Consider the following 15,959-nt stretch of genomic DNA (forward strand, 5'->3'; position numbering starts at 1 on the left):
TCTCAGAACCACCTGTGAAATTGTACATAGCTTGAGATTATCAACTGGATTTCAACTTCTAGCCTTAGTTCTTTCTAGTTCTGGGAAGCTATGCAAGCCACGTAAAGGTTTAACATAGAGTGCATGAAGTATTTTATCTATATTTGACAGATGAAAATCTGAAGCTCAGAAAAATTAAGTGATTTGTCCAAAGTCACAAAGCTATTGAGTGGAGTTTTGAACATTTGACTTTGATCAGTTTAGCCCCAAAATCCTTGCTATTGGGCTTGAGTGCATCCTGGCATCAATTTCCTCTCTAATAATAATCATCTCCGCTTTATCTTCCAAAGAATTTTTGTGAGGATCAAGTAAAATAATATTTGTGAAAGTGTTTTATAAACTCAATATAGCAATATATTCAGAAAGGCTAGAAAAGGACATTTCCAACAGAGAAAAGTCTCATGGTCAGGGGCATGGAAGGAAGAGAGTCTGACATGCCTAATATACAGTCAAATCACACTGACTTGACTGGGGCTTCACGTGGTAGAGCAAGGGTCTACAAATGTTTTCTGTAAACAGCCCAAGAGTAAATATGTTATGTTTTGTGGCCCATTTGCTTTGACTCAAATCCTCCCCTCTGCATAAAGGCAGCCATGGACAATATGTAAATAAGTAAGCATGACTAAATTCCTATAAAACTTTACTTACATACACTGACATTTTATTTTTATATAATTTTCACTTATCACAAAATACTATTCTTATTTTGAATTTTATTTCAACCATTAAAAATGTGAAAGCCATTTCTACCTCACAGGGAACCCAAAAACAGGCAATGGGCCCATAGGACATCGTTTGCAGATCCTTGCTACAGAGCAGCAAAACTGATGAAGTAGCTGACTCATCTGTATAATGTTTGATAGCCACACAGTGTCACTAAAGTTCATTAGGAAGAGGATTACAAGACTATTAACTTTGAGCTGCAAGAAACCAAAAAAGTTGACTAACATCAGATTGGACTACAAGGAATTTTGTAGTATAGTTAACAAGAGATCTGAAGGTAGAGATTCCAGGGCCTGTTCAGACATTTAATCGTGTCATCAGTGACCCAAACTCTTTTCATCCTTTTGCTCCTGTGTTCTCAGCATGTTGGCTTTCCATATTTATGGTTCATACTTCATGCTCCTAATATTGCTGCCATGGATCTAAGCATCATGTCTTCATGATACTGTCTGCAGTATGAAAGAAGGGGAAGATGATTCACCAACAAACTTTCCCCTCTATCAGTCTCTTTCGTCAGAAAGTAAATGTTTTCCCAGAAGTCTTTCAGCAGAATACCCGTTAGCTAAAATTGGCCATGAAGCCAAATCCTTGAATTGAAAGGAAAATGCAGTTGTCATGACTGGCTTGTATCAGTCATCATTTGTCTTAGTGCGTGCCTGCTCCTATAACAGAATACCATAGGCTGGGTGGCTTAAACAGCAGAAATGTATTTCTCACAGCTGGAGAGACTGGGAAGACCAAGGTCAAGGTGCTAGTAGGTCGATTGACTGGTGAGGACCCTTTTCCCGGTTTGTAGATGTTAGGCATCTCTCATGAATCTTTTTGTAAGGGTACTAATCTCATTCATTAGGGCTCTCCTCTCATGAAATAATTATCTCCTAAAGGCCCCACCTCCAAATACCACCACACTGGAACTTTAAGCTTCAACATATGAACATTGAAGGGGACAAGCATTCAGTCCATAATCCATTTATCACTTTGGCCCAAACAAAACTAGGATTCCGTTAGCAAGGAGGAAGTAGAGTGTTGACTGTTGGGTATGCCAGTGACAAGACATGCCTCAATGAAAGAAACAGTGTCTTACGAGAAATTGAGCTAGAAGCCAAAATGAAGTAGGATGGAATTTCTGTGTCCCCACAAAATTCTCTCTTAACCCTTACCATGTAATATGGAAAGTATAAAAAATACTTCCATTTTTCTAAATCAACTGTAAGACTGCTAAAGGCCAGGACCGTACTTTATTCACTATGGTGCTCTTGGCATCTGGCACACGACTGCAGTCTAGTAGGCTTTGAGAATACTTGTTGAATTGAAATGTTAGCGCTTTCAGGCAGAGTTAAAGAAATCTGTCACCACATCAGTATTTATTACTTTTTAAAAATATATATATTTATTTATTTATTTGACTGCACTGTATCTTACTTGCTGCATGTGGGATTTAGTACCCTGACTAGATCAAATCCAGGCCCCCTGCATTGGGAGCATAGAGTCTAAGCCACTGAATCATCAGGGAAGTCCCCAGTGTTTATTTTGTGTAATTTGCTCCCTATCACATCTAAGGACATATGTACTCACATAGCACAGTTTATACAGAGGCACGCGTGCTCATTCACAGACAAATTTCTGCTTCCTTTGTAGCTGGGGTTTTCTATATGCTGTACCCTCTTAGCCTCAGGGCTAAGGCCCCTTGATCCATCTACCCCTCATACTCTTGATCCCCTCCTCCCACCTTTTTCCTCCATCCCCATTTCCCATGACCTCAGACAGGGATGACAAAGGAGTCTGACCTAGGGTGCCAACTCCAACTGTACTGGTGGCCAGTGGAGCTCGTTTAGAGAAATTATGAGCATAGGACATAAATAGAGACGAGTGTTTGTCTGTCCTAGCCTCAGTGGTTCTTGGAAGGTATTGCTTGCTCCTCCCCAGAGCTAAGGAGGCTCTGCCCTCAGTGTCACGGTGGCTGCAGGACTTAAGAAAGCGAAGACCAAGGGACATGAGGCTGCAGTGGTCCAGGCCAGCTAGAGCATTCTGTCAGTGTGCACTAAGAAAGAGACAATGGCCAAATTATGGGCTGAAAGCAAGCGTGGGCAGCAGGAATTGACACAGAAAGGTTGGATTTGAGAAAGAAGAGGAAAGAGAGAACCATCTGAACAGAAGGAACTGTTTTCAGGCACTACATCTCATGTCTGCAAAATCCATTCTCTATGCCAATAATCGTTATAGGAACAGCTCTTAAGTAAACTAGGTCTAAGGGAAAAAAAGTATCTAGTGACTGTACTGTTCCCTCAATATGTGTGAGAACAGTCCTACACACGCACACACATGCAGAGTCTTACACTTTTTCATCATTAGGGTTGCCTTTTTTTGGATTTTCACCCTTCTTAGGAACATCACCCTTCTCTTGGATTCTCCTGTCACCATAGAGGAACTGGTTGTGCAGCTCCTGAGCTGAAAACTCAGCTGTTTTCTTATCAGTATGCTGTACTGGCCTGAAGGCTTATTTTCATTTTAGGTTTGTGTGTTGCTGGGAGCGCTGAGTGGGCAGCAGATTACAAATAGAGGCCTTAGGCGATGGTAATTGAGGGCTGGTACAGGCACTGTGGCTAACAGCTTAGAGGGAATATTGCTCCTGACTAGGTGCAGAGAGGCTAGAATTTTCCTGTAGAAATAGGAAGTGTGGACAATGGTTAATGACTTCAAACTGCAAGTGTCAGAGTATCTGGGGAATCTATTTGCAAGGTTGCCATTAAAGCCCTGCTGCTGAAATTCATCCTGCATGTTGCTAATACTGACTGTGGTGTCCTCACCTGGCATACTACCTAAGGTTGTTTGAAAGGCCATTCTCCCACCTCCATCCCACTACATTCACTGGTACCCAGGATTTTCTAAACAGAAGCTAAAACTTGTTTTCCACAAATTAGTTCACATCGAGGGACTATCTGTCATGTGCTAGGTATTTGGTGCTTTGAGAGATGAATTGTGCTTACCTAAAGGAGTTTACAATCTGGAAAATTAGATTAAAAAAATAAATTAGACAGAAAAGTAACATGCTGGCTTAAATTGGCACTCAGTCATTTATCTTTCTCACCATCAGAAATGCTCTCTTCGGATGTATCTCAAAATTGTCCACAAGAGAACCTCAGTGATGAGGAAAAAGAATGCATATGACTGGCACTCTGGGGACAAAGCCCCAAATAACCCCATCAAAACCCCAAAGTTTTGGAAATGTTGTGCCACATATTACAGCCCTCATATCTACTATTCCTAGAACCTGAAGGGCAGAAAAAAAGAAGGGCTCATCCTCTGCCTTTAAAGACAGTTCCTCCATTTACATCTCAATGACCACCAAACAGGCACATAGCCACACATAGCTGCAAAAATGTGGCCTGTGTTCGAGGGAGAAGTGTGCCTAGCTAAGTGCGAAGTTAGTTTGGGAGGAAAGTGGAGAATAGATGGGCAAGGAACAATCATAGCAGATCTCTTCTGGCCTCCACCACTAATTCCATTACCACTTCTGACTTGCATCCCTTATTCTGAAAGTAACTAGGCTGATATTGCAAGAATTCCCGACTTTCCATCATAACAAGGAGAAGGAAATGGCAACCCACTCCAGTATTCTTGCCTGGAGAATCCCCATGGACAGAGGGGCCTGGAGGACTACATTCCATGGGGTCACAAAGAGTCAGACACAATTTAACGACTAAACAACAACAACATCTGCCTCTTAGGAACTATCCAAGCACTTTATGTTTCTTTCTTGGGCATGCACGATTTTTACTTTGCTGCATAGCTATTTCTGTGAGTTCACGTTTCCTCTACTAAATAGTAGCGATCTTGAGGACCGAGTCAATTTTGAAATCATGTCTGTGGCCTCTCGATGTCCTGCATACACTGGGAGTTCATGTACTTGTTTCAGGGTGAATGACCGTCTCATACCAGTGGGAAACAAGTGACAGCCTGGCACAGGCACACATGGAGACATACACATTATCTTCAGTGGTTGCAAAGATACTATATTGTGGAGATTATTTCATTTAGTTAAGCGGATTTGGTAAAAAGGAAAAATGAGTTTGTTTGGGGACTACTGGGAGATTTTTAATACAACTGATGCTGAGAGTCTCAAGATTTGGGATAAAACCCTACCCCAGACAGCTCATGAAAGCATCACATCTACGAAATTTGCCATTACTGAATGACATGGTGTAGAAAGGCTGTTAGTGAGGGCTAATGCCTATACAGGCGGTGTAATGAAGAAATGCGAGGTTTAGGCACAGGAAACCACAGCTCCAACAGAAGGAGCTGAAAAGATATAGATAAGATTAGCGACATATGTAAAGGCCCAGATACTGTGTGACAAAGTCTACCCAGCTGAATAGGCTGAAGCCAGAAGTAATAGCAAGGCCATGTTCTCCCTAATCCTCCAAGATAAGCTGTTCCATCCAGAATTATCAACCAACAATCTTCAGGGTATCAGGCTGAAAATGAAGTTTCAGACTGCTTTGATTCCTCATCCATAAATGAGAAAGTGCCTGAAGGATCTTTATTTATTCTCGCTCCCACCGAAACACTCTTCAAAAAGTGCCAATATACTAGCAACAGATGCATAAAGCTTCCCTTCCTTTGATTGACAGAACATGATATAAAGCAACCCTCACTTGACATTTCAGTTTCATAAGACTCCTAGCAGGGGGAGGGAAAAAAAATTCTTGAAAAAAAAATCCACTAGAAAATAAAGAGGATTTATGCAAACTCACATGAATGTTTTCAGAATGAAATTTAGCAGTTTTATTTCTCTCCAGCCCTTATTTGATATTTCAGGTTGCAGACGAATGATTTCAGCAGGAGTAATTTCAGCCATGTGCTTGTTAATGTTTATGGCTTATTAAAACAAAGTATTTACATGTTAATGTTTGTTGATTACTGGGTGTTTAACTTGCTTATTTATAAATGATTGGAATATTCACTCTGAGGAGGAGGTATTTAATTTGGTCCTGTGTGTGCTTTAATTTAGATTTTAAAATAAGTAACTGAATGGAAAAATGTCATCCACATCTATGCGTTTCAGTTTCAAAAGGTCATCCTATGGTTAACTTGTATATTTAGAAATTCTTGTCACATTGTTCAATAAGGTATTCAAGTCAACTGTCCCCCTCTACATTTTTCTCACAATCGACATATAAATGTTCTGTTTGAAATAAAAACTGAATTTAATGCCTACATATTTCTTAAGGAAGAAGGACTGGAAAGTCTTCCAGATGAGTGTTTTAGAAAGATACCAATTATTTTCTGTTATCAAAGGTATTTCTTTTTACATTTAATTTCTCTATGAGTTTTTGCAAAGATTACCTGGAGTTAAGTTGTTCACATTCTGTGGCAACCATGGTGTGCTAGAACTCCAGTAGGCCAACATTTTCTGACAACATCAAAGCTACTTTGGATCCCGAGGTTGACTTGACATCACTCAAAGAGCATTTCAAATGGTGTCTTCAGACTGCAAAGACAACTCTGGGAGAGTAAGAGCAGGAGAAAGAATATACAAAATTGGATAAACCTTGGCTAGATGGAAGTCAGTTTTATTTCAGACATCATTTACTTCTCTGTGTCTCCTGCTTTCCCCACTCTCAATCAGCGAAGAGTAGAGAGAAGGCAACTCTTGCTAATAATTCTATTATCAATTTTTGTCATATGATGTGATGAGTGGTATTCCTCATCTCCTACATTGGCAGGCAATTTCTTTACCACTAGTGCCACCTGGGAATCTCTAGTTGGGGAGAAGGGGGGAGAAGTGGGAGAGTGGCTTAAAATCTTGGTTGTTTTACCAGAAGGAAGTGGAAACTTAAGGAAAGCAGGCAGGGTGGTAATGTTCCTTTTATGAACTGCCAAATTCATATCTTGAAGCTTAAGTCCCTAATGTAGTATATTTGGAGATGAGAGTCTTAGGGAGATCATTAGGTTGTAAGGTGGAACCCTCATAATGACATTAGTACCCTTTTAAGAAAACATATCCTCTTCCTCTTGCCCTCCCTTTTTCTCTCTCTCTCTTCTTTCTCTCCTATCATGAGCATACTGCAGGAAGGTGGCTATCTACAAGCCAGGAAGTGGTCCTAACCAGACATCAGATCTGCCTCACCTTGATCTTGGACTTCTCAGCCTCCAAAATGATGAGAAATATATGTTCATCATTTAAGCTATGCAGGCAGCAGTATTTTTGAAATAGTAGCATGAACTGACAGACGGTTCCTAATGACAGTACATTTGTTGACAAAGAAATAATCTCAGAAAAGTCAGAAATGAATTGCTAAATTGCCCCTCACAAATCTTTTATTCTTTTTAAATTCTACTGGATGAAAGATTCTGTAATGTCTCCAGATTTCAACCAGTGGCCAAGGAGCACTAAGGACTCCTTATGAAGAACAATCTTCACTTTGGAAAAGAAAGCTTTGTCTAATTCCTATAGCAGGAAAAGAGAAGAATTAGCCTGAAAAGATATACTTCTACTCCTCTTTTCATTTGGTATCCAAAGATTCATCATGATAAAATAATTCAAATGATACATGAGAAATGGATGTAGGGCGTGGGCTTTGGTGCAGTGTTAGAACTATACAAGTCAGCCCTAGAAGAAAAGATCTGTTTAAATTTTATATATATGCTTAACTGTGAACCCTGAATCAGAAATAACTTATAACAATATATATGTATTTTTGTTTAATATATATATATATATTATGGAGAAGGAAATGGCAACCCACTCCAATGTTCTTGCCTGGAGAATCCCAGGGATGGCGGAGCCTGGAGGGCTGCCGTCTATGGGGTCGCACAGAGTCGGACACGAATGAAGCAACTTAGCAGCAGCAGCATATATATATTATTGTTGTTTAGTTGTTAAGTCACATCCAACTCTTTTTGCGACCCAGTGGACTGTAACCCACCAGACTCCTCTGTCCATGGGATTTCCCAGGCAAGAATACTAGAGTAGGTTACCATTTCCTCCAGAGGGTCTTCCCAACCCAGGGATTGAACCTGCATCTCCTGCATTGGCAGGCGGATTCTTTATCATTGAGCCACCTGGGAATCCTTATATATATATATAATTGGTTCCTAAAAAGTTCTGGGCTTGACTACCAAAGCCTGTTTATAATAAGATCATTGCTTTCTTTTTTATAATTTTACTTATTTATTTTTGGCTGTGCTGGGTCTTTGTTGCTTTGTGAGGGCATTCTCTAGTTGTGGTGAGCAGAATCTACTCTTCATTGTGGTATGCAGGCTTGTCATTGCAGTGGCTTCTGTTGTTGTGGAGCACAGGCTGTAGGCACGCGGGCTTCAGCAGTTGCAGCACACAGGCTCAGTAGTTGCAGCTCACAGGCTCACTACTTGCAGCTCACAGGCTTAGTTGGCTGGCAGCTTGTGGAATCTTTGTGGACCAGGGACTGAACCTGTGTCCCCTGCATTGGCAGGCAGATTCTTATCCAATGCTGCTGCTGCTGCTGCTAAGTCGCTTCAGTCGTGTCTGACTCTGCGACCCCATAGACGGCAGCCCACCAGGCTCCACCATCCCTGGGATTCTCCAGGTAAGAATGCTGGAGTGGGTTGCCATTTCCTTCTCCAGTGCATGAAAGGGAAAAGTGAAAGTGAAGTCGCTCAGTCGTGTCCGACTCTTCGTGACCCCATGGACTGGAGCCTACCAGGCTCCTCCATCCATGGAATTTTCCAGGCAAGAGTACTGGAGTGGGGTGCCATTTATCCAATGCACCACCAAGGAAATCCAAAGGCCTGTATATTTTAACTGTAGTTGACAGTGCCTCTACCCCTTCAACCTGTTTTATCAGTTCACTTAACCATTAAATAAATTATGAATAAAGTAACTTCTCTTTAATTTATACCTGGAAGAGACACCCAAGATATTACAGGTTAGGAGTAGGGATGTGACTGTAGGAACTTTCACTTTCTGGGGAAAATGTAAAGCTAACCTGTAGCATTTTAGAAGTATTTAATCATAACTGGACCTTAAATAAGGAGAGATACTTACCAGCAGACAATATTGAAATAAATGTTTGGCACAGAAGTTTCTCCTAAAATTCAAAAGTCCTTTTCTTGAAAGTTCATATGGTATGATAGGAATTCTGTATATTTTATCTCATTTATGTTTCACAATAACCCTACGAAGTGAGTACGATTATAATTCCCATTTTACATAGAAAAAAACTGAAGCTTCCTTCTGAGCCTAAGTGAGCAAATTTCAGTAAATAGGTGGAGACCACACAGTTCATGAGCCGCCGAGTCCACATTGCTTGCCTGATGGCAAGCCCAGCCTGTGATCACTTTATACTGCTAGTTTCTGATTCTTATGGTTGGGAGTCCCTTCTACACATCTCTTGCACAAATACTTATTGCATTAATATATTGTGTTGAAAAAAAGAACAGCCATAGCCTCTGTTTTATTTGCAAAATCTCTGGATCTTCAAGCACAGTGAAAATACTTCAGAATATACAGTCTGCACAGGACTGCCATTGTGTTGCTTATAATTAGTGTGGCGGGTGTGTGTGTGCATGTTTAAAAGAATCATTCTATCATTCAAAATTATATTTTCCATACATAAGAATACATGCTTTGCTAAAGGTGGCATATCAGAACAACACTTATAATTTCAGGATAAACATAAATTAAATTTAAACTTGTTTTAAAATACAAAAACATTAAATATACAGACTAGTTTCCAAAAATGGCCATTTAACACAAAATCGTTGAATAATTCATTGTGTACTATATAAGCAAATCCTGTATTCAGTTGACATTGGTACAGGTCGCGTATAAGATGATGCACAGTTATAGTTTACTATAACTCATGGCCACTATTTATTGTCTAAATTTCTTACAAACACATAATATTGCCTATAGAGGGACCAGATAAAAATATGGATGAATCAGTCAAGACTCCCTTATTCCCTTACACATCTGTACAAGTCAGCAATAGATGGCTTTTACAAATAGGCATATCCTTGTTAGCACAAGAAGCGCATTCCCAGAAATGGGAAAGCTAAATGAATCAGTACTAACCATTCTTATTATGACATAGCCTCTGTGAGGATGTGGTCCCCCACATGGCATTTGTTCAATCACTAACAGTGCCTAAAATAGCCCTTGTTCAAGAGCTACTGCTGCTGCTGCTAAGTTTTGAATGAATGAATGGTTTATCCATTCACTTTAGCACCCCTGAAGTCATCACATGTCTTTCAACATTGTTTCTTCTGGGTACTAGCTGCCACTGCAACCTGTTTCCCTGTCTGCAGGGATGTTTATCTGGCTAAGGGCTTCCATCCAGCGTGGTTGTGGGTTGATCTTTTCACCCTGTTACCCCACCTGTGAGCTTGTCTCTTGAAGGCACCCCAAGCTACTGTCACCCTCACATTTGAAAATCCCACTTGGTAGTCTTATTTGTATTATTCCCTACCTATGGCTTATTTAAAAATACACTTGTTATTAGCAATTCTGAGTCAAAGTAGTTCAACTAAACATGAAGCAACAGCAGACTTAGAGACTCAAGAGAGTGAACAAACTGACTGACAAACCCCATTTAAACTGAACAAAGTATCTCGTGTCTGTTACCAGTCATGGAAGGGGCCTGGCATCCAAGGCTCTCTTCTGTACCAGTGGCCCTTTTATAAGAAACTCAGATAAAAATTACATTATTTGGTATGTCTTCAATAAAAGTATGTCTTCAATACAAGACCTATGTCTGTCTTCAATAAAAGTATTTCAGAGCCAAAGAGTAATAAAGCAGATCAGTAGCATAGAAGGGATTCCTAAATACACACCTGCATTCTAGTTAGAAAACAGCAGATTTGTTTTACTCTTTTCTTTTACTCTTTTTTTAGCTCAGTCATAAAGTATACAAACCTAAAATATAAATTTTAATGAATGTTACATAAAAAATAGCCATCACACAACCCAGATACTGATCATTACCAGCAAAGCACACTCACATACCTCCTTCCAGTCATTATTTACCTCATTCTCGACAAAAGATCTCTGAAGTTCATGACCAAAGATGAGTTTGCCTATTTTTTTACTTCTTGTAAATGTTTATATAGTGTAGACTCATCTATGTCTATTTCTTTCACTAAGTCTTTTTTCTGTGAGATTCATCCACACTGGTGCAGGTAGCTGTAATTCATTCATTCTTATTGCTGTATAGTATTCATGGAAAAGAAATGCGAAAAAGCAAAATGGCTGTCTGAGGAGGCCTTACAAATAGCTGGGAAAAGAAGAGAAGTGAAAAGCAAAGAAGAATGGGAAAGATATTCCCATATGAATGCAGAGTTCCAAAGAATAACAAGGAGAGATAAGAAAGCCTTCCTCAGTGATCAATGCAAAGAAATAGAGGAAAAAAACAGAATGGGAAAGACTGGAGATCTCTTCAAGAAAATTAGAGATACCAAGGGAACATTTCATGCAAAGATGGGCTCAATAAAGGACAGAAATGGTATGGACCTAACAGAAACAGAAGATATTAGAAGAGGTGGCAAGAATACACAGAACTGTACAAAACAGATCTTCATGACCCAGATAATCACGATGGTGTGATCACTCACCTAGAGCCAGACATCCTGGAATGTGAAGTCAAGTGGGCCTTAGAAAGCATCAGCGGGACAGAATGAGAGACACAGATGCATGGAACAATTTTATGGACTCTGAGGGAGAAGGTGAGGGTGGGCCGTTCTGGGAGAATGGCATTGAGACATGTGTATTGTCATATGTGAAACAGAGCACCATTCCATGTTCGATGCATGTGACAAGGGCTCGGGGCCGGGGCAGTGGGATGATCCAGAGGGATGGGAGGGGGAGGGAGGTGGGTGGGGGGTTCGGGAAGGGGAACACATGTAAACCCATGGCTGATTCTTGTCAATGTATGGCAAAAACTATTACAATATTGTAAAGTAATTAGCCCCCAAGTAAAATAAATAAATTTATAAAAAAAAAAAAAAAAAAGAAAGCATCACTACGAACAAAGCTAGTGGAGGTGATGGAATTCCAGTTGAGCTATTTCAAATCCCGAAAGATGATGCTGTGAAAGTGCTGAACTCAATATGCCAGCAAATCTGGAAAACTCAGCAGTGGCCACAGGACTGGAAAAGGTCAGTTTTCATTCCAATCCCAAAGAAAGGCAATGCCGAAGAATGCTCAAACTACCTCACAATTGCACGCATCTCACATGCTAGTAAAGTAATGCTCAAAATTCTCCAAGCCAGGCTTCAGCAATACATGAACCGTGAACTTCCAGATGTTCAAGCTGGTTTTAGAAAAGGCAGAGGAACCAGAGATCAAATTGCCAACATCCACTGGATCATTGAAAAAGCAAGAGAGTTCCAGAAAAACATCTATTTCTGCTTTATTGACTATGCCAAAGCCTTTGACTATGTGGATCACAATAAACTGTGGAAAATTCTTCAAGAGATGGGAATACCAGACCATCTGACCTGTCTCTTGAGAAACCCATATACAGGCCAGGAAGCAACAGTTAGAACTGGACATGGAACAACAGACTGGTTCCAAATAGGAAAAGGAGTCCGTCAAGGCTGTATATTGTCACCCTGCTTATTTAACTTATATGCAGAGTACATCATGAGAAACTCTGGGCTGGAAGAAACACAAGCTGGAATCAAGATTGCCAGGAGAAATATCAATAACCTCAAATATGCAGATGACACTACCCTTATGGCAGAAAGTGAAGAAGAACTAAAGAGCCTCTTGATGAAAATGAAAGAGGAGAGTGAAAAAGTTGGCTTAAAGCTCAACATTCAGAAAACTAAGTCCAAGGGACTCTCAAGAGTCTCCTCCAATATCACAGTTCAAAAGCATCAATGCTTCAGCTCTCAGCCCTCTTTATAGTCCAACTCTTACATCCATACTTGACTACTGGAAAAACCATAGCCTTGATTATGGACCTTTGTTGGCAAAGTAATGTCTCTGATTTTTACTATGCTGTCTAGGTTGGTCATAACTTTCCTTCCAAGAGTAAATGTCTTTTAATTTCATGGCTGCAATCACCATCTGCTATGATTTCAGAGCCCCAAAAAATAAAGTCAGCCACTGTTTCCCCATCTATTTCCCATGAAGTGATGGGACCAGATGCCATGATCCTAGTTTTCAGAATGTTGAGCTTTAAGCCAACCTTTTCACTCTCCTTTTTCACTTTCATCAAGAGGCTCTTTAGTTCTTCTTCACTTTCTGCCATAAGGGTGGTGTCAACTGCATATCTGAGGTTATTGATATTTCTTCCGGCAATCTTGATTGAAGCTTGTGTCTCCTCCAGCCCAGTGTTTCTCATGATGTGCTCTTTATATAAGTTAAATAAGCAGGATGACAATATACAGCCTTGACGTACTCCTTTTCCTATTTGGAACCAGTCTGTTGTTCCATGTCCAGTTCTAACTGTTGCTTCCTTACCTGCATACAGGTTTCTCAAGAGGCAGGTCAGGTGGTCTGGTATTCCCATCTCTTTCAGAATTTTCCACAATTTATTGTGATCCACGCAGTCAAAGGCTTTGGCATAGTCAATAAAGCAGAAATAGATGTTTTTCTGGAACTCTCTTGCTTTTTCAGTGATTCAGTGGATGTTGGCAATTTGATCTCTGGTTCCTCTGCCTTTTCTAAAACCAGCTTGAACATCTGGAAGTCCACGGTTCATGTATTGCTGAAGCCTGGCTTGGAGAATTTTGAGCATTACTTTACTAGCATGTGAGATGCGTGCAATTGTGAGGTAGTTTGAGCATTCTTCGGCATTGCCTTTCTTTGGGATTGGAATGAAAACTGACCTTTTCCAGTCCTGTGGCCACTGCTGAGTTTTCCAGATTTGCTGGCATATTGAGTTCAGCACTTTCACAGCATCATCTTTCGGGATTTGAAATAGCTCAACTGGAATTCCATCACCTCCACTAGCTTTGTTCGTAGTGTTGCTTCCTAAGGCCCACTTGACTTCACATTCCAGGATGTCTGGCTCTAGGTGAGTGTGAGTGATCACACCATCATGGTTATCTGGGCCATGAATATCTTTTTTGTACAGTTCTTCTGTGTATTCTTGCCACCTCTTCTTAATATCTTCTGTTTCTGTTAGGTCCATACCATTTCTGTCCTTTATTGAGCCCATCTTTGCATGAAATGTTCCTTTGGTATCTCTAATTTTCTTGAAGAGATCTCCAGTCTTTCCCATTCTATTGTTTTCCTCTATTTCTTTGCACTGATCACTGAGGAAGATTTTCTTAGTTCATGTGATCTTAATAAACTATCTATATAAGACCATTCTTTCCTCTTCTTTAAGGTTATCTTTGCTAACTTTGGCCATTGGCACTTTCATATAAATTTTAGAATCAGGTTGTCAGTTTTCACAAAAAAGTTTATGAGATATTTTAGCTTTAGGGAGAGTTCACGTTTTAGCATAATAAGCCTTCTGTTTCTCAAACATAGTATGCCCCTTCATTTATTTAGATATTATAAATTTTGTCTGAGTGATGTTTTAAAATTATCTATGCAGAAATCCTGTACATCCTTTGATAAATATATCCCTCAGTATTGATTTTTTATACTATTGTACATATATCTTTTTTATTTTAATATATAATAATTTATTGCTAACATATAGATATACAATAATTTCTTTTGACTCTGTTTTTAGATTTTAGAGTTATACAGTCATGTCTTATGCAAATAAGATAGTTTACTCCTTCTCATTTCAGTCCTTCTATTTTCTGTTTTTCTTGCTGACTAGGACCCCTAATAGAATGTTGAATAAAAGTGATGATAACTGACATCTTTATGCCTTCCCAAGCTGAGGGCTAAAACTTTCAGTAGTCCAACCTTCAGCTGATATTTTTTTGCATATTTGTTGTACATTTTTGACAACTGTTATCTGACTGGAGAAATTTATTCTGAGTATACTGTGAGTTTTTATTATGAGTAAATATTGAACTTTATCAAATGATATTAATGCATCTATTGAGATGGTCATATACTTTTTCTCCTTTATTCTAAAGAAGAAGTGAATTTCATTGATCAATTTTTCAAATGTTAAACAAAATTTTTATTACTGAAAAACTATAACTTGCTTTCTACTATTATTTTTATATATTTCTGGATTTAATTTGTAAACATTATGTTTAGAATTTTTGCCTCTATATCAATAAGAAACATACACTGGCCAAATAGTACCTACTTCTTTTTTTGTGTGATACTGTAGGCCCTTGTATATCCATTGGTTATCCATTTTGAATATAGCAGCGAGTACATAACCTTCCCAAACTCTGTAACTATCCCTTCCCTCTGGTAAGCATAAGTTCATTTTCTAAGTCTGTGAGTCTTCTTCTGTTTTGTAAGTAAGTTCATTTGTATCATTTCTTTTTAGATTCTACACATAAGGGATATCATATGATATTTCTCCTCTCTGTCTGTCTTACTTCACTCCGTATGATACTCCTTAGGTCCATCCATGTTCCTGCAAATGACATTATTTCATTCTTTTTAATGTCTGAGTAATACTTCATTGTATATATGTACCACATCTTCTCTGGGCTTCCCTGGTGGCTCAGATGTTAAAGAATCTGCCCATAATGGAGGAGACCTGGGTTCAATCCCTGGGTTGGTAAGACTCCCTGGAGGAGGGCATGGCAACCCACTCCAGTATTCTTGCCTGGAGAATCCCCATGGACACAGAACCAAGGTCTGTGGGGCCCAGGGGTCTACATGTCTCTCACCTCACATCTCACTCTTCTCCTTAGTTCTCCCCTGCAATCCTCTTGCAACCTAGGTGACTCATTCATATTGACTTCTTTGCAGTTGGTTCAGTATGCTAGGTTTTCACTCATCTTGCTGACTGCAACTTGCTTCTCTCCTCATAGCAACTTCATTTTCTGTTCACGATTCAGCTTAAGTTTCCTCTCCTGGTATACCTCATTATACAGGGCTATGACTGGGATTAGATACTTACCTGAGCTTTTGTCCTATAAACTTGAGCAGCATATAAGAGCCACTCTAGAAACATTGTTTATTTGATTATATGAATAAAAATGTATCTACTACCATTATCTCACATACTCATCATCTGATCACATGATCTTATATCTCCTCATCATCTCAGTATAAGAACTAAAGACCAAAATAAAAGTGCGAAAAAGAAAACTAACCACTAATTTATTCATTGCTTAAG

The sequence above is a fragment of the Giraffa tippelskirchi genome, chromosome 1 (genome assembly GCF_054371585.1).
Source record: "Giraffa tippelskirchi isolate mGirTip1 chromosome 1, T2T-mGirTip1v1.2.pri, whole genome shotgun sequence".
Lineage (NCBI taxonomy): Eukaryota > Metazoa > Chordata > Mammalia > Artiodactyla > Giraffidae > Giraffa > Giraffa tippelskirchi.